Genomic DNA, 21505 nt, shown 5'->3' on the forward strand with positions numbered 1-21505 from the left:
TAGAGTTTTTTATACCTCAAAAATATCCTTAAAACATTTGAAAAGGATGGCAAATCAAGTATGCACAATAAGCTTAAATGAGGTAAATTCTACACCTTTGAAGCAAAGTGCAATTCAGCCACAAACTCAAGCTCAAATCCCCTTTCAAGGCTCAAACAAAGGTCCAAGAGACCTCAGTTCAAAGGTGAGAGTGTTTGGTTAATGGTTGATGTGCAAAAGTGTAGAGAAAACTTACTACAAGGCACAAAATAAGAAGAGAGAGAGAGAATTTTGGTCTAAAATCTCTAACCCTCAAAAATGGAGGGGGGGGGGCACCCCCTATATATTTAAAATCAAGGTTTAAGCCTGAATTCATCCTACCATACACGTGTGTGAAGATGCAGTTCAGTGAGCAACAACTGGCACAGCTGGCAAACAAATATCTGAAAAAAGAGACCAATGGTCGTCGGCCACCACTAGTGGCCGACAGGGTCTTGGGTTAGCCGACAGGTCAACCTCCTCTCCAGGCAAGAGGCAACAAGCTCTTGGTGCAAAAACAAGCACAAAATATGAAGGTTTAGAGGCTCAAAGACAAGGCGTTCTGCCGAGGACTTCGGGCGCTCAAAACAAACACAAACAAAAATAATCATCGAGTGTACAAACGATGATGTCTTAGTCTTGAGGACGGTCAAAAATAGGGTGTCTACAATGAGTTACAGGCTTTGATGCTACTTAGTTCTTTACTCAAAAGTTGAGAAACTTTGGTTGTGACAGTTAGTACTTCGGCGCTCAATGGAGTTGTCAAAAGAAGGTTTTTGTCACTGAAATAGCTCTGATTTTTAGTGGTCAAAAGGCCTAAAAGGTTTGATTTAAAGGGGATGAAAGATGGCACGAAAAGCTTCACAAGCTAAGAAACAAAAATGGGGAACAACCCCCTAACACACAAGGAGTCAAACCACCATTTTCATACCTCAAAAATAGAGTTTTTTATACCTCAAAAACATCCTTAAAACATTTGAGAAGGATGGAAAATCAAGTATGCACAATAAGCTTAAATGAGGTAAATTCTACACCTTTGAAGCAAAGTACAATTCAGCCACAAACTCAATCTCAAATCCCCTTTCAAGGCTCAAACAAAGGTCCAAGAGACCTCAGCTCAAAGGTGAGAGTGTTTGGGTAAGGGTTGATGTGCAAAAGTGTAGAGAAAACTAACTACAAGGCACAAAATAAGAAGAGAGAGAGAGAATTCTAGAGAGAGAGAGAAAATTTTGGTCTAAAATCTCTAACCCTCAAAAATGGGGGGGAGGGGAACCCCTATATATAGAAAATCAAGGTTTGAGCCTGAATTCATCCTACCATACATGTGTGTGAAGATGCAGTTCAGTGAGCAACAGCTGGCACAGCTGGCAAACAAATATCTGAAAAAAGAGACCAATGGCCGTCTGGTGGCCGACAGGGTCTTGGGTTAGCCGACAGGTCACCCTCCTTTCTAGGCAAGAGGCAACAAGCTCTTGGTGCAAAAACAAGCACAAAACAAAAAGGTTTAGAGGCTCAAAGATAAGGCGTTCTGCCGAGGACTTCGGGCGCTCAAAACAAACACAAACAAGAATAATCATCGAGTGTACAAACGATGATGTCTTAGTCTTGAGGACGGTCAAAAATGGGGTGTCTACAATGAGTTACAAGCTTTGATGCTACTTAGTTCTTTACCCAAAAGTTGAGAGACTTTGGTTGTGACAGTTAGTAATTCGGCGCTCGATGGAGTTGTCACAATGGGCCAAGTCACTAGTAGCTTATTGAATGAAGAAACTAGAAGAAAATTAGCTGGTTCCTCTTATTCATTAGCATGTGTTGTGAGAGGCCGAAACAAAACAAGGGGGAGGAGTAAGACTCCTCATGGTCGTGATCAAAGTCGTGACAAATCAAGAAATGGTTCTTTTTCAAAGAAAGACATTGAGTGTTATTATTGCCATGAGAAAGGGCACATGAAGGGGGAATGCCGAAAGCTTAAGAACAAGGAGAAAAGGCGTGACAAAAGTGTGGATAAGAAGCAAGAAGACACAACGGTGGTTGCTACCAATGGTGATCTCATGGTGGTTTGTGAAGACGATTGTATTAATTTTGTGGGCCAAGAGAGCAATTGGGTGATTGATTTCGGTGCTTCTTTTCATGTGACTTCTCGAGTTGATTTCTTCACTACCTATACCAAGGGAGATTATGGTTCTGTTCGAATGGGTAATGAAGGTTTGTCCAAGATTATTGGCGTAGGTGATGTTTGCTTGGAAACAAATTTGGGCTGCAAGTTGTTGCTTAAGGATGTGAGGCATGTTCCCGACATTCGCCTCAATTTGATCTCTACTGGGAAGCTAGATGATGAAGGCTTCAACAACAAATTTGGTGATGGAATATGGAAGCTCACAAAGGGTTCTTTGGTGGTGGCTAAGTGCAAGAAGACGCATACACTTTATTCGATGTAAGGAAAAATTTGTGAGGGCGTTGTTAATGCACTTGAAGATGATACTTCTACCGAATTGTGGCATAAGCGGCTTGGCCATATGAGTGAAAAGGGGCTATAAGTTTTGTTCAAGAAAGTGCTTCTACTCGGTTTGAAAGGTACACATCTTAAAACTTATGTTCATTGTTTGGCGGGTAAACAACATAGAGTTTCTTTTCATAAAAATGTTGCTTCTAGAATAGAAAAATGTTTTGGAGTTGATTCATTCGGATGTTTGTGGTCCTTTGGAAGTTAGAACACGTAGTGGTGCACTTTATTTTGTTACTTTCATTGATGATTATTCAAGGAAAGTTTGGGATTTTATACTAAAAACTAAAGATCAAGTTCTGGAAGTATTTAAGTATTTTCAGGCCATGGTTGAAAAAGAAACATGGCAGAAATTGAAGTGCATCCGATCAGACAATGGTGGTGAATACATTGGGCCATTTGATGAGTATTGTTGTAGCCAAGGTATTCGGCACCAAAAGATAGTTAAGAAGACTTCTCAACAAAATGGCGCTGCCGAGAGGTTAAATCGCACTGTTGTGGAAAGAACAAGGTGTTTGCTTTCACATGCTAAATTGCCAAGATCCTTTTGGGGTGAGGCAATAAGCACAGCGGTTGACGTGATTAATTTGTCTCCTTCCTAGCCTTTGAATGGTGATGTTCCAAAAAGAGTTTAGACCGGCAAAGATGTGCCTTATGAGCACTTGAGAGTGTTTGGTTGTCAAGCTTTTGTTTACATTCCAAAGGATGAGAGGTCCAAGCTTGATAGTAAGTTAAGACAATGTATTTTTCTTGGCTATGGGCGTGATGAATTCGGGTATAGATTGTGGGATCTGGTTGAGAAGAAAGTCATTCGAAGTCGTGATGTTGTGTTTCTTGAAGACCAAACAATTGAAGACTTTGGCAAAGGTGATCAACCAGAGCCAAAAACTAGTGATCTCATTGACATGGGTCCATCTCCTTCATCTTCAGTTGATGATGAAAATGAGGGAGATGTGCAGCCACCTATTGAAGATGTGAAGGATGATGCTAATCCTAATGAAGTTGAGATAGAAATTAAGGAAGAACATCCAACTCAAGAACCGTTGTGGACACCCCATTTTTGACCGACCTCAGGACTTAGACGTCATCAATTGTGCACTAGATGATTATGCTTGTTTTGAGCGCCCAAAGTTCTTGGTAGAACGCCTTGTCTTTGAGCCTCTAAACCCCTTTTGTTTTGTGCTTGTTTTTGGGCCAAACCTTGGTGCCTCTTGCCTGGAAGGAGGAGGGGCCTTTCGGCCACTTTTTCCTCTTGTCGACCACTTGAAGTGGTCGGTCAGCTAGTTGAGGTGGCCGGTCGGCCATTTTTCTCCTTCTTTCAGATACTTCATAGCCAGCTATTGTCCACTGAAGGCCATCTCCATACACATGTATGGAGAGATGAATACAAGCCTTTAGCTTGATTTTCTATATATAGGGGGGTCTCTCCCCTATTTGAAGAGGTTGGATAATTTTGAGCAAATTTCTTCCTCTCTCTCTAGAATTCTCTCTCTCCTCTTGTTTTATGCTTGATAGTTAGAATTCTCCACACATTTGCACACTAGCCCTTAACCAAATTGGACCACCCTGGGGCTGAGGCCTCTTGGAACCTATTTTGAGCTGTTGGAAGGTTGTTTGAGCCTAAGAGAGTGGCTGTTTTTTGCTGTGCTTCAAAGGTATAAGACTTACCTCATTTAAGCTCTTTGTACATACTTGTTTTGCCATCTCTTTATACTGTTTTGGGCCTAGTTTTCAACTGGAAAAAGTTCTAATTTTTGGGCCTTAACATGTTGGTTTGAAGCCATTTTGTGTTAAGGGGTTGTCTACCCTTCTTGTTGCTTATTTGTGAAACTTTTTGCACCATCTTCTAGCATGTTAAAACCAAACTTTTTGGGCCTTTAAACCACTGAAATTCAGAGTTATTTCAGTGGTAAAAAGCATGTTTTGAAGTCCAAAAATGGAGGGGGTAGCCTGCCCTCCTTGTGTCTCACTTCCATGCTTAGTTAGCATCACATGGTAGCATGTTTTTATGGCTTAGCTTAGCTTATTTCCAGCATGTGTTTGCCTCTGATTTGGCATGATTTAACTATATTTTGGGCTGCTTTGGTCATGTGGGCCTAGTTTTGTATAGTTATAGTGCAAATGGCTTCGCTAGCTTGGCATTTTAGGCCTCTAAACATGTTTTCCTTGAGTTGGTTGCACATTGAAGTGCCATTTTACATGTAATTTCAGTGTATATATCTCTGTCACAAGCTTATTTGTTTCACTCTTTCATTGCTTTTGAGAGTTGTGTCTTGAGCCTTGTTTGCAAGCTAACATGTGAGCGTGTTTTTTCTAGCCTTTTGTGCCTTAATCTCAGCAAGTTTTAGCCACTGTTTTGGCCTATTTTAACTCAGTTCTGAGCTAGTCTGATTAGTTAAGTCTTGTGCTGCATGGCTATAGTGTAATGGTCTTCACTAGCTTAATGAGTTAGGCTCTTAAACATCACTTGCATGTGTTGCTTGCATGATTTAGTGTCGTTTTACATGCCATGTCAGCACTGAAATATCTGTAACCTCCTTTGATTCTTCACTCTTTACTTTGTTTTGAAAGTGGCTTTGAGCCTCTTGTTGGCTTGAGTATGGAATTGAGACCCTCATGCCTAATGGTTTAATACCTTTGGGAGTTCATTACCAATAGCATGAGGCCTCTTTCACGCTCAAGGTACATGTGGCTTAAGTCCTCTTTGCATTAGAGGACTCTAATCTTTCGGATTTAAACAGTTAAAGAATGGATCGATAATTAAAATGAGTAAATAAAACATGACAAGTAATAATGGAGCAAGTTAAGCATGTTGTGTTGCATTGCATATGTTTGGATCGAACGTTAATCCAAGCACAAAGAAAATGGGATGTTTCATACTCAAAGTGATGAAACGTGCCACTTTTCTTGGTCACCGACACCCTTGATCATGCATGATAGGGTGGTGGTTGTTTTGGTCTTGTTTGTGCATTCATTGACCTTGTACAAGTTTGGCTCCTTGGCCATCATGCATTGAAAGTATTTGATTGGTGGCTTGAGAACCCAGAACTACACTCCTTTGAGCTTAAGAGATGATGAGGAGGGTAGCAGTACACACATTTCTTGAAAATGCATTGCTTTGCCTCTGTTTGCTCTCTATTGCAGCAAAAACAGAAGTCCAGAAAAGGGGGTGGCCGACCGGCCACCAAATAAATTTTTGTACAAATGTGTTCCTGTGTTGGAGCAGAGGTAATCTGGAAGTTGGTACAATTTTCGGTGATTTAATGAGTGCAAACAGAGGCAGCCGATGGCAAGGCGGTGGATTTTCAGGAGAAAGCCAACCAAGCATGCATGTCTCCCTCGCCCTCGAGGCCATTTAATCACCTTAGTTAGCTAATTCATTCATACATGTGTTGTAATTAATTAGCTTAATTCGTTTTATAATATTTTAATTAGCTTAGCTTAGCTAGTTATTCAATTGTGTTGTAATAATTAGTTAACTAAAATAGTTAATTAGTTTCGTTTTGTAATAATTACCTTAGCTTATTCATTCGGACCCTTCTTCGCGAGGGCATAATTCTGTAATAAGTGTGCGTGGGTGTGTGCATGTCTTCTAACCCCGCGTCTTTCTCCTTTTTACTTAACCACTTTCGATGGTTAGTTTAGGATCATTTTCAATTAGCATACCTTATGCTCACAAGTTTGCATCATTCATTTGTGTTGCATGCATCAAGGCTCGGCGCATCATTCAAATTGCATAGTCATTTCAATACTTACTTGAATACGTGTTTCAAAACATGCTATCAAAATGTTGCAAATATCATGAATAGATAGTCGAGCCTATTAATCACATTATTGTATATGTTGCATTGGACATCTTACATAGTTAGGATCATGCATTCTTTCTAACTAGTTTTTGTTTTGGCTTGGAGTACTCGGTGAGTTTTATGGTTTAGCATAGTGTAGCACGCGCCCGTGGGCCTCGCTACAGCTCGGACTCGATTTGTGTCACGGTTCTTAATCTGAACCAAAGAGTCCAAATCCGGCAAATCGTTTTGAGAAACAGATTTTGGAAAAGAAGTGCTAAACATGGACCTGCTTTGCCAGATACAGAGTCACCACCTAAATATTTTATTTTTGGGAGAATTTAGGAAACCCTGACTCGGTGCCAAAGGCCACGTGTCTGTCATCACCAAAGTTGCCTCCGCTCGGGAACTTGGGTACGATTGGGGAAGGTCAGCTATGAGCACCCCCTCTCGCCCGATCCGAAGATCGGCCTCTACTAACCGTGATATCCGTTTTTGAAAACGTTATGTGTTCTTATTCCGGTTATTAGCCTAGAATTACTATGTTATGCGCACAGCAAACAAGTATAGACTAGATTGCCTAATTTTGGGAATAAGCATTGCATATCCGTTTGTTTTGGAAAATGTTTTGGAATTTGCTACTCGCAAGTAGGCTAAAACACGGATTTCAATGAGCTATTCCAACTCAGGCAATCCAACCTTCACCCACAGGCATTCAAGCAGTTTATATCACATAAGCAGCTAGCCTCATGGTAATCATGCTATCATGGCAACACCCACACGCATGTAAGGATGCTAAAGCATAAATACTTACATCGTACTTCGTGCCAAAACAAAGAACTCGTTAGCAGTCATTGCATGATCCAAGTCCATGTTTAAATGTCTAATGCAACGCATACGGAATGTCACTAGAGTAGGCTCGGCTATTCTATGAATGACATGTGAAAATGCACAAGTAGCATGTATTCAAGTTAGATTTGAAATACTAATGCAGTTACCATGATGCGCCGAGCCCGGTGCATGCAATACTGATGAATGATGCACGCATGCATAGCATAAGGTATGCTAAAATTAAACATGTCCTATTACTAACCATCAAAGCAGGGAAGTAAAAGGGAGAAAGAAGTGCGGGTTGGAAGACATGCACACACTCACCCACACTTATTACAGATTTGCCCTCGCTCGGAGGGACCGAAAGAATAATACAATTTGAATAATGAATTAACTATCCTAGCTAATTAAATATTACAGACCAACTAAATTAATTAAACAAATTAATTAATTTAAGAAAGCAAGAAAAAGGGCCTCGGGAAGAGGGCTCAATGCACGCGTGCTCGGGTCTTGCTCGGAAGTCCACTGCCATGCACAAGCTGCCTCTGTTTTCCCTGCTCTGCCCCTCTGAAAACTTCCAAAGTCTCAGAATTGCTTCCCTGGACATTAGGAGACACCACCGGCTGAATAGAATGGCCACCGGCAGTAGTATGTGATCATCGGCTGTTGATTAAGCTATCGGCCCAGGATGGATTGTCGGTCGGCACTGAACACAGTCGATCGGCAAAAAGTTCCTGCAGAATCTGTTTGACAGCAGCAGAGGGCAAGGCATAGCATGGCAATGCAATTCAAGCAATGTATGCACCAATCCTATCCCTTATCATGTGTTTGACTCAAAGGGACATGGTCCTTGGTTCTCGGACCGTCAATCGCGCATTTCAATGCGTGGTGGCCCAAGAGACCAAGTTGTGTATTTTCATGTCAAATGAAATGTAAACCAAATAAGCACGTAAAGGCCCAACCTCTATCACTTGACTTCAAGAGGCAAGGTATGTATGTTCAGTGCGATGCAACCTAAGCATGTTAGCTAATATGCAACATGGCATAAGGGAGAGCATACAAACACGCAATACACACTAGGTGCACAACCAAAGCAACAAAGCAAACAAGCATGCAACAAGTATGCAAACCACTAGAACGTGCAAGATGTAATCCAATCACGCAACATGCTAGCAACTTGACCAATGGAATGCAAGGCGAATGCAAGTGATTTCAAGCATGTAACATGTGCAACCAAAGCATGCAAACATGGGATGATGTAACAACACTTGAATGACATGCAAGGGATGGACTTACACTAATTGGACAGCTCTAAGTTAGGTCCGAAACAGTGGCCAAAGGCTTAAGAAAATGGGACCGAACACACATACACACATGCACATGTTAAGGCCTAACGCTTAAGCATCAAAGGACAACTTTTAAGCACACTTAAAAGGGAATAATCATGGACATATTGCATGCATTATAAGCCTTGAAAATCATGCTATAAGAGGTGCCAAACCAACTTAAACAAGACAAACATTAGCATGCAAATGGTCCAAGCATTTAAAGCAAGTCAAAGGGGACTTAAACCATGGCTAAGCCAACCAAGCCTTACAAGGCCAAGAAGGCTTAAAACAGGTCCAAGGCAGACCTGGACCATGCAAAGGGACCCTCTTGATGGCATCTAAATGACTCGAATTCAAAAGCATGCACAAGGGCCAAAACAAGGAGCATACAACATAAGCTTTCAAAGCATTAAAGAGGTGTCCAAGGCGAGCATACAAGCATATCAAAGGGACTGAAATAACATGGAAAATGATCCCAATCCACTAAATTGAAGCAAGTGATGCATGCAACACACTCATACACTTAAGGCTAACAAACCAAAAATGCAAAGGGGCTATACAATGCATGCCAAAGTCGATGCAAACAACCAAGGATAGACCTTAATCATGGAAAAATAAGCATGAAAGCTTCACAAAGCCAAGCCTAAAACATGCTAGAACAATGGTTTACAACCTAAGGCATGTTAAGGCAACAAAATGGCATTACAAGGCATGTATGTGCAGACACCCCATTTTTGACCGTCCTCAAGACATGGACGTCACCGTTTGAACACTCGGTGATCATCCATGTTTGTGTTCGTTTGGAGTTCCCAGAAGCCTCGGCTCGCGCGCCCTGCCTCAGGATCTCCGAACTTGACCGTTTAGTGTCTTGTTTTGCACCGAACACTTGTGTTTTGCCTTGGAGGGGCAGGGAATGCCTTGTGAGACATCCCCACACACCACCGGCAGTGGCTGGAGGCCACCGGCTGGTCTTTTTCTGCCATCGGCACTTTTGTTTGCCGGTCGGCACACTTTATTGTCGGTCGGCATGATTTGTTGCCGGTCGGCACCTTTTTTTGTCGAAATGACATTTTTGGACAGCCGACCACTGTTCATCCACTTTATGGAGATATTTTGTGCCAGCTGTGATAGCTGGCACCAACTCTTCCCCCCTCCATACACGTGTATGGAGGGATCTCCCTCTAAGCAAGCTTGTTGTATAAGCTTTGCAAGAGGGAGTCTTATAAGAGGAGGGCCTTCCTCTTTGATCTAGGTTAGACTCTTGCAACCAAAAACTAGACCTTAGAGATATAGATACATATTATCTCTATACCTCCCTCTCTCTCCTCCTTTGTGTGTTTTTCTTAACTCAAAAGGTGGTTTTTACCTTACTTTTGCACCATTACACACACCATTACACCTTACTCCGAGATTGAGGGACTTGGGGGGTTGTTTCTTGAGTTTTTGGACTGGTTTTGATCAAAAGAAGGAGGCTAGACCATTTGTTCTTCGAAGGTTCTTCAAGGGTGAGCATCTTGATTTATATTCCCCAAACTTGCAATAGTTTTTTACCTATCTTGCTTGCTGTTTTAGCTCTTGTGTATAACATAAAAAGGGCTTGTATTTTCCTGCTCTAGCACTTTCATTAAGGTCATTTTGTGGTTTGAGTGCAAACTCACCCTTCTAGGCCTTGTTCGGTCCATTTTGGTGCCTCTTTGATAAGGCGTTGTTCACTTCGGCATTTTGGGTCTTTTCACCACTAAAAACCAGTTCATTTTTGGTGTTTTAAAAGATGGTTTGAAGTCTTGCATAGGGGAGGGACACCCCTCTCCCTTCATGGTTTTATTTCCTTGCCTTTTGGGCTCAAAAGGGTAGCATGTGTGCTTGATGATTCTTGGCCTCATTTCAGAAGTTTTTTAGGTGTTTTAGATCATATGTAACCTCTGTTTTTGGCCGGATTTGTACCTCCTTGTATGCTTGTAATACTTTCTTTGTATTGCTCCATTTTGCTTAGAAGTGCATCTCATGATTAGGCCATGATTCTTGTGTGTGTTGGCTTAGTTCCATGAAGCTTTTAGTGTTGTTTTTCCATGCTTAAAGTCTGTTGGCTATCCGTTTGGTCATGCTTGACATGTTTGTTAGGGTTGCTTTGCATTTTGGCTTAAAAGCTTTGAACATGTTGACCTCTAGCATGCATGGTTGTAATCATCCTCATGATTTGACATCATCTAGGATCACATTTTAGCCCAAGGATCATGTTTGTATGTGTGCATGCATGGCCTCTTTTATGCCTTGAGGGTGTACCCTCTTATGCTTAGGAATGAGCCTTAGTGCATATGCCTCTTGGGAGTCATCTTTAGCTGCCATACTAGGAAGTTTTGGGGTCCCATTTTGCATAAAAAAATCTGTCCTTACTTGTCTTAATCATGCCATAGCTTGGTCTTGTTGTTGGAAGTAAAGTTGTCCCCTTTTGTGCCTTAACCTTGGGATCATAAGTTTGCTTGTTAACATGAGTTGTTTGTCCATCATTTTGAGCACTTTTGGTGCTATTTTGAGGTGAATAAAGGTCTGCACCTTTATCACTTCGAGGCCCCCTTTGCATGCTTATTTCATGTTGATTGCATGATTGTCCCATTAATGTGCTATTCTAATGCTAACTTTATGGCAAATTGGTTCATGTTTGTATCCCAATTGCATCTTGCATGTTGACATTACATACTTGCCATGTTTTGTTGCATAACATTTGGCATATCTTGCATGTTTAGCATCATGTTGTATTTTGAGCCTTGTGAGCATAACATGCATTGCATCATTTGGCTTGGGGTGTCAAGCCAAATATGAGGGTCAAGGGACATTCATACTCCAAGTGATGTAATGTACCTTGCTTCTCGGTCACCGGGGCCTTTGACTTTGACATGATAAGGCTTCGGATCTCATTTTGTTTGTTGCACACATCCTTATACCAAATGGCAAATTTGATCCTTTGAGCCAGCATGCACCATTGATGGCTCGGAGATCGAAGGGCATGCTTCCTTGAGTTCAAAACATGATAGGAAGTATAACCATGCTCACATGTACCTGAAAACCCCATGCCATGCACTGTCTGTTCTCTGTTTGCTGTCAATTTGTCTTCTGCAGGAGGTTTCTGCCGACCGGCAGAATTTAGTGTCGACCGGCAATCTCTGGAGTGCCGACGAATCCAATGAATGCCGATGGAAATTCTGGAGTGCCGGTGGGAATTCTGTCTGGCCGGTGGTGCTCTGCAGCATGTGAGGAACCTGCTCGAGGACTTGGGCAATTTTTAGAGAGACAAGGCAGTACAAATAGAGGTGGCAGGGGTACGGTACGGGTTTTTCGGGCGAGTCAAGTTCTGAGCATGCATCATCTGCGCATCCCGAGGCAGAGGCTGTGGCCACCCTCCTTTCCTTTTGCATCTTTCCTTTTAATTAATTAGAAAATTCTGTAATAATTTTATTTGTTTATTATTTTGGGACTGTAATATTCATTTGGGCCCTCCGAGTGAGGGCAAAATCTGTAATAAGTGTGCGTGAGTGTGTGTATGTCTTCCAACCTTAAGTCTTTCTTCCCTTTTATTTACCTGCTTACGATGGTAGATTAGGGCTTGTTTAATTTAGCATACCTTATGCTATGCATGCGTGCATTCATGCGTTTGTACTACATGCATTAGGCTCGGTACATCACGCTAACTGCATTCGTACTTCAATTTACAAATCGAATATGTGATAATTGATCGCATTACATATGCCATGCTTAGGTTAACTGAGCTTATTTAAATTGCATCTTGTATGTGTTACATTAGGCAATTTAACATGAACTAGGACACGCACGTTTTGCTAACTAGTTTACTGTTTTGGCACGGAGTACGATGTAAGTATTTATGCTTTAGCATCTCGCATGTGTGTGAATGTTAACATGACAGTATGCTTGCCATGCGGCTAAATGCTTATGTGTTAAACTGTTTGGATGCCTGTGGGTGGAGGTTGGATTGTTTGAGTTGGAAAAACTCATTGAAATCCGTGTTTTAGCCTACTTACGAGTAGCAAAATCTAAAGTATTTCCAAAGCAAACGGATATGCAATGTTTATTCCCAAGTTAGGCAATCTAGTCTATACTTGTTTGCTGCGCACATAACATAGTAATTCTAGGCTAATAATTGGAATAGGAACACGTAAAGTTTTCAAAATCGGATATCATAGTTAGTAGAGGCCGGCCTTCGGACCGGGCGAGAGGGGGTGCTCATAGCTGACCTTCCCCGATCGTACCCAAGCTCCCGAGCCGAGACAACTCCGGTGATGACGGACATGTGGCCTTCGGCACCGAGTCAGGGTTTCCTAAATTTCCCCATTTCAAAAATATTTAGGTGGCGACTCTGTATCTGGAAAAGCAGTCCATGTTTGGCACTTCTTTTCAAAAAATTTGTTTCTCAAAACGATTTGCCGGATTTGGACTCTTTGGTTCAGATTAAGAACCGTGATACAAATCGAGTCCGAACTGTAGCATAAGGCCCGCGGACTTGTTACAGTTTCTGGCGACTCTGCTGGGGAGATTTAGAGAGCTTGACTCGAACTCGTGATATCCTGTTTTGATCTCATTTATGTGTTTCTTTGCATTGCATGTGCATTGGTGCGCCTAGGAACACAGTGTTTGCCATCTGCCATTCCTGAACGGTTTGCCGGAGGCTTGTCTTGTCAAGGCATGTCCATAAGGCTGACCGGCTATGGGCTCTGACAGCATGGGAACACAAACCCCGGTTTACCGGGGCACCCTTTTTGACCATTCGACCTAGTTCATATTCGGATCCATAGTGACCATTCCAAATTAGGACAGGCTGCTTACCCGATATTAGGTTGTTTGAGAACTGCTGCGTGCATAATGAAACCCTAGCTCCTGGCAAAATAGGACAGGGAAACCCTACCCCAATATAGGGGTGTTTTGGCTCTCTTTACTTGCTATGTGCTTTTAGAGTGTTGCTCTACAGGAACGCGCATGTCAGTTTACAGGACTGAGTAGTAGGCCTGAGGGCATTAGTATCAGTTTGTGAATCAGTTATCTGCGGGTATCAGGTTCAGTTTTGGGAACAGAGATTTTGGGAACAGTGATCAGTATCGAGGAACAGTGTGTTTGGCTTATCGACTATGTATTTTGAATATCCAACTGTATATTATTTGTTTATTTTATGCCGTTGTGCTGTCCAGTTGTTGGTTTATTTATTGCTTTATTTATCTTTTTGCTAGGTAGTTTAGCATCATTGCGTCTAACCCAGTAGACATTCTCCAAGCACTCTGGATCAGAGGTCGCCGGCTCCATCGATCTGAGGATCTGATAGAAGGACAACCAGTGTACCGTTCTCTACCCCCGGTTACTAAACGGAAAGCAACTAGGCAGAGGACATCGGTTCAACAGTCAGTACAAAGGGCTTCGTCTACCCCACCTGTGTACAGTAGGGATCAGGATCCCGTTTCACCCACAGAGAGGGAACGCATACCAGTAATTCAACCAGAGCAGAACAGTATGGCTAGCTTAGAGGAGATGGTGCCCCAACTTCAGGAAAGCATGAAAATGATGCAACAGGATGCTGTCCGACAGGCAGAATTCGCCAGGCAACAAGCCACAGTTATGAGTGAGCAAGCGGAGTTAATTGGGAGATTGCAACAGCAAACTGGGGCGTCAGCTTCACAGCAAGTCCCACCCCCACTAAGGGTTCCGATACCTGAAGAGACGCCAAATGCCCGGAATGTCCAAGAAGATACGAACATCCCAACAGGGCCAGCTCCACCCCCGATTCCACCGCAACAATCCAAGGCGCCCACTCCTGTCAATCTATCGGATTCCCCCTTCGAGTCCGAGGTGGACCCCGTGACATTGAAAATGCACAAGCTTGAAAAGTTGTTCAAGAAATCTCAAGGTGCGAAGTCCATTCCGGACATTGGAGACGGATATATCGACACAGCTGTGACGCTGCCAGATCGGTTTAAGATGCCACAAATTGACCGTTTTGACGGATCTGAGGATCCCATGGTGCACTTGCGACTATTTTCAGACGTCCTAAGGCCAATGGGCCTCACCAGATTACAGAAGTTATCTTTATTTGGTCGGACCCTGTCAGGTGTAGCGGCCGCATGGTATGCCAAGTTAGAGGATGACGTCAAGAGAAGTTGGGACGAGATGGCTGTGGCCTTCATCCTCCAGTACTCATACAATACGCCAATCGAGATCACGACACGGGATCTCGAGACAACGAGGCAAGAACCCAAGGAAAGCTTCTCAGAATTTGTAACTAGATGGCGGGCTAAGGCTTCAATGATGACCTTGAGACCCACAGACAAAGACCAGATTCGGATGATTGTGCGCAATCTTCAGCCGAGGCTAATGCAAAAGATGATTGTAGTCCCCTTTCCCACCTTTGCTGATCTGCATGAAATGGGGGTACAGATCGAGGACGCCTTAAGACAAGGATGATTGATAATGACCGGGAGCAACCCCGCAGAAATTTCAATCGTAATACTAATGCAGGCCCGAGCGGCGCTACGACTGCCAGGACCTCCGAAGTGAGTATGGTCACCACTAACCCTTCCCCAAGAAATACGGCAGCCACACCATTCTCCGGTGTGTCCGGAAGCAACTCACAAACAGCCAAATACCCTCCCAGAAACACCAGAACCTTCGCTCCACTTTATATGCCCCTGTCCAAAGCTTTGGAGGTTTTGATCAGAAAAGGGCATCTGAAGCCCCTAGAGCCGCGGCCCTTACCTGAAAGACTACCCGCCACCCACAATCCAGCCACGTATTGTGCGTTCCACCAGCAGCACGGTCACGACACCGACCTATGCTTTCGTTTACGTCATGAGATTCAAGATCTCATTGATAATGGGGTGATTCTACCCCCTAAGAAACCCAATGTTACTACAAATCCTCTCCCCACACATAACCAAGTTCCACCACCCAAAAGAATCAACTTCATCTACACTGGGGTCGCATCCTACGATCCTAGTATCTATATCACACCCTCCTACTTGCCTAAGCCGAAAGTTTTTCTCCCTGATTGCACCGATTTGTGCATGATGGACGTCTCTATAACCCAACCCAAGCCAGTGGTGGTGACCATCGAGAACATGAAAGAGGTCGTCAAACCAGAGTTTGCGGAATCCGAGAGTGATGTTGGGAACACTTACAGTCCGAGTGACTACATTTCACCAGTGGGCCAGAATAGACCAAATGTCGAATTTCCAGTCGGGGAAGAGCTGTGTGTAATCCGAGGGAACAGTCCAAGACAGGAAACAGATGATTTGGCAACCGTGGAAGAGGATCTTGCCAAGTTCCAATTTTGCGATAACCAAGATCTAGAATATTCAGCCATCAACTGGTACGATAATGAAGAATCAGCGGAGGCCACGGGATGGTTAGACGATCAGCCAGATGTAATAGGGGAGTTCCAGTCAGAACAAGGCCCGGCAGGGGCGGGAATGTCCACAACGGCCGGGAGTGTCGAAGAACAGAATACATCACCGGAGAGCGCCGGTGTCGAGAGTTTCGCTCGGGAATGGAGCATTTTAAGTACAGGGATCAGTGAGCAATCTACTGCATTGACACAGTCAGAACAAGAGAGATTCGAGGATTCTGAGAGGATCAGGAAATCAAAAGGCCACGTGGGGGTCGAAACCGCCACAAGTACGGAAATGGAGAATGCTGCGAGCATAGGGATAAAAGGTACTGCGAGTATCGGGACAGTTGTGCCAGAACCAGACAGATGCTTGTCAGCTGTAGATGGTATGTGGTGGGAAGACGGCGATCTATGTCTTGCCCACACGGACGAGGATTGGGAAGGTAACCAACCAGATGATACCTGGTATATCGGCGAGGTCGATCACATGACTAGGAGTGGACGGTATTTCAAGCCTCCACACCTAGATCAACCAGAGGCATCTGGAAAAGATAATGAAGCAGAGAAACAAAAGGAGAAGCAACTCGAAGACGAGGCCGTATTGAGACAATTGAAAAAGATACAAGCAGACATCTCCATATGGGGACTGCTTATGGCTTCTCGAGTACATAGGCAGGCTGTCCTTTCAGCCATGGATAAGGCCAAACTTTCCATAGATACCACGCCCGAACAGCTGGTGGGCTTAGTCTTTTCAGGAGGAAGTTCCCCAGCATTGAGTTTTTCTGACAAAGAACTGCCACCTGAGGGTGCGAACCATAACAAGCCGCTCTACATCTCTGTCGAGTGCAGAGATAAATGGATACCTGTGGTACTTGTCGACACGGGGTCCGCCATCAACGTCTGCCCGGCAAGGACAGCTTATGCGATTGGTTTGAAAGTCGCGGATTTTGTGCCAACGGCCCAGGTGATTCGGGCGTATGACAACACAAGCCGGGAAGTGATGGGGACAGTTAAGATTCAAACAAAGGTTGGGCCAGGACAGCACGAGATAGATTTCCATGTCTTGGAGGTTCCTACAACGTTCAACTTGCTTTTGGGGCGGCCGTGGCTGCATCAGGTAAAGGCGGTCTCCTCTACCCTACATCAAGTGGTGAAATACCCCTATGGGAAGGGAGTAGCCATTGTTTTTGGAAACTCATCAATTCATCCACCACCAGAGGTATCTACGCCTGTTCTAGAAATTGAGCACGGTATAGAAGATGTGTTCATATCAGGTTTTACCTTGGCCGAGGCTCGGGTCGTACAGAACATCATGGCAGCTAACGAAGGGGTGTATGTCAGTGCCCAAGCAGTCTATCTCATGAACAAACTCCAGCACATCCCCGGGATGGGATTAGGCAAGAGCGGCAGGAAAGGTGCCGCAGCATCGGCCGAAGTGCCACATAACCCCCATACCTTTGGTTTGGGCTACCTACCCACCAAAGAGGATTGGATAAGGAAAGGGAAGGAAATGGCCGGAAGGGCCAGGGCGAAACAGATGGGGAAGCCCTTTGACTTAATGCACCAGCCCATTCAGGGGACCCTAAACGGACGCTTCGTCCGGGAGGGGGAGGACTTTCCGTTCTGTGGCTTCCCAGAGCCGTGGCTCAACGCGGAGAAGAAGCGCGTGCCGGGATTTGAGATCTTCTTTGATTTACAGTTACCTGAGGATGATACCGCCGAAGGGCAGGCAGATCTATCGGCTGAGGCTGGGCAAAGTAAGGAAGTGCAGTCTGAGGACGATGAAAATGAAATGGGGGCAGTGCTGGCATGTCTGCTTTCAGATCCTCCGATCGAACAGAGGTGCTTGGGGGATAGCTCCTCGGTATGTGTGATTGGGAATGAAGCGGCTGCGGGCCTACCATCAGCTATTTTGGATGCGTCCATCGCACCTTCTCTCATCTGGCAATATGAAGAAGGCTTTTCATCAAGTAGCACCGGATCGGGTAGTGAGCCGGAATCTGATTCTACCGAATCTTGTGCGTCGGAATCAGATTCCAGTTCAATTGAGTCTGAGTTCGGTATTCCCGGGGGTGATAACCCGGATGCCACAGTCCTGTCTAGGTCGTCTTTTTCATTTTCTTTTGAGTCTGTTGTAACAGAGGAATCCGACGGCTTGGAAATATTTAATGAGAACGACGTGGATGTGGTTTCGGAGTATTTTTCTGTGCCTTTGATTTATTGCTTAAATCAGGATTTTCAAAATTTTGATGAAAACGACGAGGAAGAAATTCCTCCGGTTTTGCAATGGTTAATTGATCAAGAGCAGGAAAGATTTGTTAAACCTTTAATGGATGAAATCACTACTGTGAATGTTGGTACTAAGAAGGACCCGCGGCTGGTCCAGATCGGGTCCACGTTGTCTTCTGAGGAACGCGAGCGTGTAGTCGCTTTGTTAAAAGATTTCAAAGATGTTTTCGCGTGGTCCTACGAAGACATGCCTGGAATCGATCCTGAGATTGTACAGCACCGGATCCCTCTTGATCCCGAGGCCCGACCTGTCAAACAGAAGCTCAGAAGGATCCGCCCTGATTGGGCCCTTAAGATCAAGGAAGAGGTCACCAAGCAAATTGATGCAGGCTTCCTGCTGGTGTCTGAGTACCCGACTTGGTTGGCCAACATTGTTCCGGTGCCGAAGAAAGACGGCAGAATTCGGGTCTGCGTAGACTTCAGAGATTTGAACAGGGCCAGTCCGAAGGACGACTTTCCCTTGCCGCACATTGATGAATTGGTAGATTTCACGGCAGGACACGCCTTGCTTTCGTTTATGGATGGCTTCTCAGGCTATAATCAGATAGTAATGGCACCCGAAGACCGGGAGAAGACTGCATTCACTACCCCGTGGGGTACATATTGTTACAGAGTGATGCCATTTGGGCTTAAAAATGCTGGAGCCACTTATCAACGGGCAACAACTACAATATTGCATGATATGATCCATAAAGAGGTCGAGGTGTATGTGGACGACATGATTGTCAAGTCCAAAGAAAGAGAAGGCCACTACACCGCCTTACAAAAATTCTTCCAAAGGATCAGAGAGTTTCGGCTGCGGTTGAATCCCCAGAAGTGTACTTTTGGTGTTACAGCAGGGAAGATGCTAGGGTTTCTGATTACGCAGAGGGGCATCGAGGTCGACCCTTTCAAAATCAAGGCCATCTTAGAAATGCCACCACCAAGGACTGAAAAGGAGGTGCGAGGCTTTCTAGGTAAAGTGCAATTCGTAAGACGGTTTATCTCTAAATTAACCTTGACTTGTGAACCACTTTTTGGTCTCCTGAAGAAAGGAAAGAAATTCCAATGGGACGGCCGATGTCAAGCAGCTTTTGAACAAATCAAAGGATATCTACAGAACCCGCCCGTGTTGTCACCACCAGAGCCGGGGAGACCGTTGATATTGTACCTTTCGGTAACTAAGACTACCATGGGCTGCATGCTCGCACAGGAGTCAGAAGACAAAGTGGAAAGGGCTATCTACTATCTGAGCAAGAAGATGCTGGATTACGAGACCCGCTATAGACCACTGGAGAAGGCTTGTTTGGCCTTGGTATGGGCTACCAGGAAGCTGCGGCACTACCTGTTAGCTCACTCTGTAATGTTGGTTTCACGTTTGGATCCGATCAAATATCTTTTCGAGAAACCAGCACTTACGGGTAGGCTAGCTCGTTGGTTGCTATTGCTTTCCGAATTTGACTTGAAGTATGTAACACGCAAGTCAGTGAAAGGAAGAGCGGTAGCGGAGTTCCTTGCCGACCACCCGGTTGAGGGGGATGAAGCGGTTGAGTACCTATTCCCAGATGAAGCCATTCTGCACATCGAAGATGAAACTTGGACGATGTACTTTGACGGAGCGTCAAACCAGTATGGGTATGGGATAGGGGTGTTGCTGATAGCGCCTGACGATTCCCGTGTCCCTTTAGCATTCAAGCTCCAGTTCAGAGTCTCGAACAATGAGGCAGAGTATGAGGCATGTATTGCTGGTCTGGAAGCAGCCCTAGAACTAGGGGCAAGACGGTTGGACGTCATTGGGGACTCGAACCTTGTTGTGTCTCAAGCAAAAGGAGACTGGAAAGTCAAAGAGGAAATGATGATAATCTACCACCAAACCTTGGATTTGTTAATTCCTCGGTTTGAGAAGCTAAATTTCACCCACCTCGTAAGAGAGAACAACCGGTTCGCAGATTCACTAGCAACTCTATCTTCCATGATAGACATCCCCACCGGAGTCCGGATGCGTCCAGTCATCATTGATCAGAAGTTTGCACCAGCATACGAGTCAATTTCCGCCATAGATGAGGCCCAAGACGACAACCCCTGGTATTACGATATTTGGAACTTCTTGGAAAAGGAGACGTATCCACTAGGGGCAAATGCCAAGGATAAGAGGGCGATCAGAAGAATGGCTGTTCAGTTCATCATCTGCGGGGGTAAACTGTACAAAAGGGGTCATCTGGGAATCCATAAGCTCTGTGTAGAAGCTGAAGAGTCGAAGCGCCTAATGGAGGCTATTCATGGAGGGGAGTGCGGTGCGCACATGAATGGAGTAATGTTGGCCAGAAAGATCCTCAGGCAGGGTTACTACTGGTCGACCATGGAGGAGGATTGTATCGGCTTTGTTCGGCGATGCCACAAATGCCAGATCCACGCAAACCGTATGAACATCCCACCATCCAAGCTTTACAACATGACGTCCCCGTGGCCATTTTCCGTGTGGGGGATTGATGTGATCGGAGCTGTTACCCCGAAGGGGTCGAACGGACATGAGTATATCCTGGTAGCGATAGATTATTTCACAAAGTGGGTCGAGGCCCAATCATACGCGGTGTTGAAAGCGTCACACGTCGCCAAGTTCATCAGAAACAACATCATTTGTCACTACGGGGTACCAAACGAGATCATTTCGGATAATGGATCCCACTTTAAGAAAGAAGTGATCGACTTGTTGGAAAAGTATAACGTGGCTTTTCATAAGTCATCTACGTACCGACCGCAAACCAATGGAGCAGTTGAGGCTGCCAACAAGAACATCAAGCATATACTGCGGAAAATGGTGGAGACCTATCGAGATTGGCCAGATAAGTTGCCGTTTGCTCTGTGGGGCTATAGGACTTCAATTAGAACTTCTACCGGAGCAACTCCGTATTCATTAGTTTATGGAATGGAGGCTGTTCTACCTATTGAGATTGAAGTTCCGTCTTTACGGGTATTGGCCGAGTGTCAGATAGCTGAGGCAGATTGGCAGCAGAGCAGGTACGAGGAACTTATGCTCTTTGACGAAAGAAGGCTGAAAGCACTGTATCACGTTCAGAGTTATCAGCGCAGGATTGCTCGGGCTTTTAACAAGAAGGTTAAGTCCAGAAATCTAAAGGATGGAGATTTGGTACTCAAAGACAACCGAGCACCCATCCACGACCCGAGGGGCAAGTTCAGACCCAATTGGACTGGTCCCTACATCATCAAAGCTATCTGGTCAGGTGGAGCCGTGGTTCTGATGGACTTAGATGGCTTGGAATTTTCCCAACCGATCAACATGGACAAGTTGAAGAAATACTACCCTTGAGAGGCTCGCTAGGCCGAAAACCCGGAAGAGCGACCTAGGCAAAAGTCAGAGCACAAAAAATTA

This window comes from Camellia sinensis, chromosome 10, assembly GCF_055761805.1.
Source record: "Camellia sinensis isolate YWXY chromosome 10, ASM5576180v1, whole genome shotgun sequence".
Lineage (NCBI taxonomy): Eukaryota > Viridiplantae > Streptophyta > Magnoliopsida > Ericales > Theaceae > Camellia > Camellia sinensis.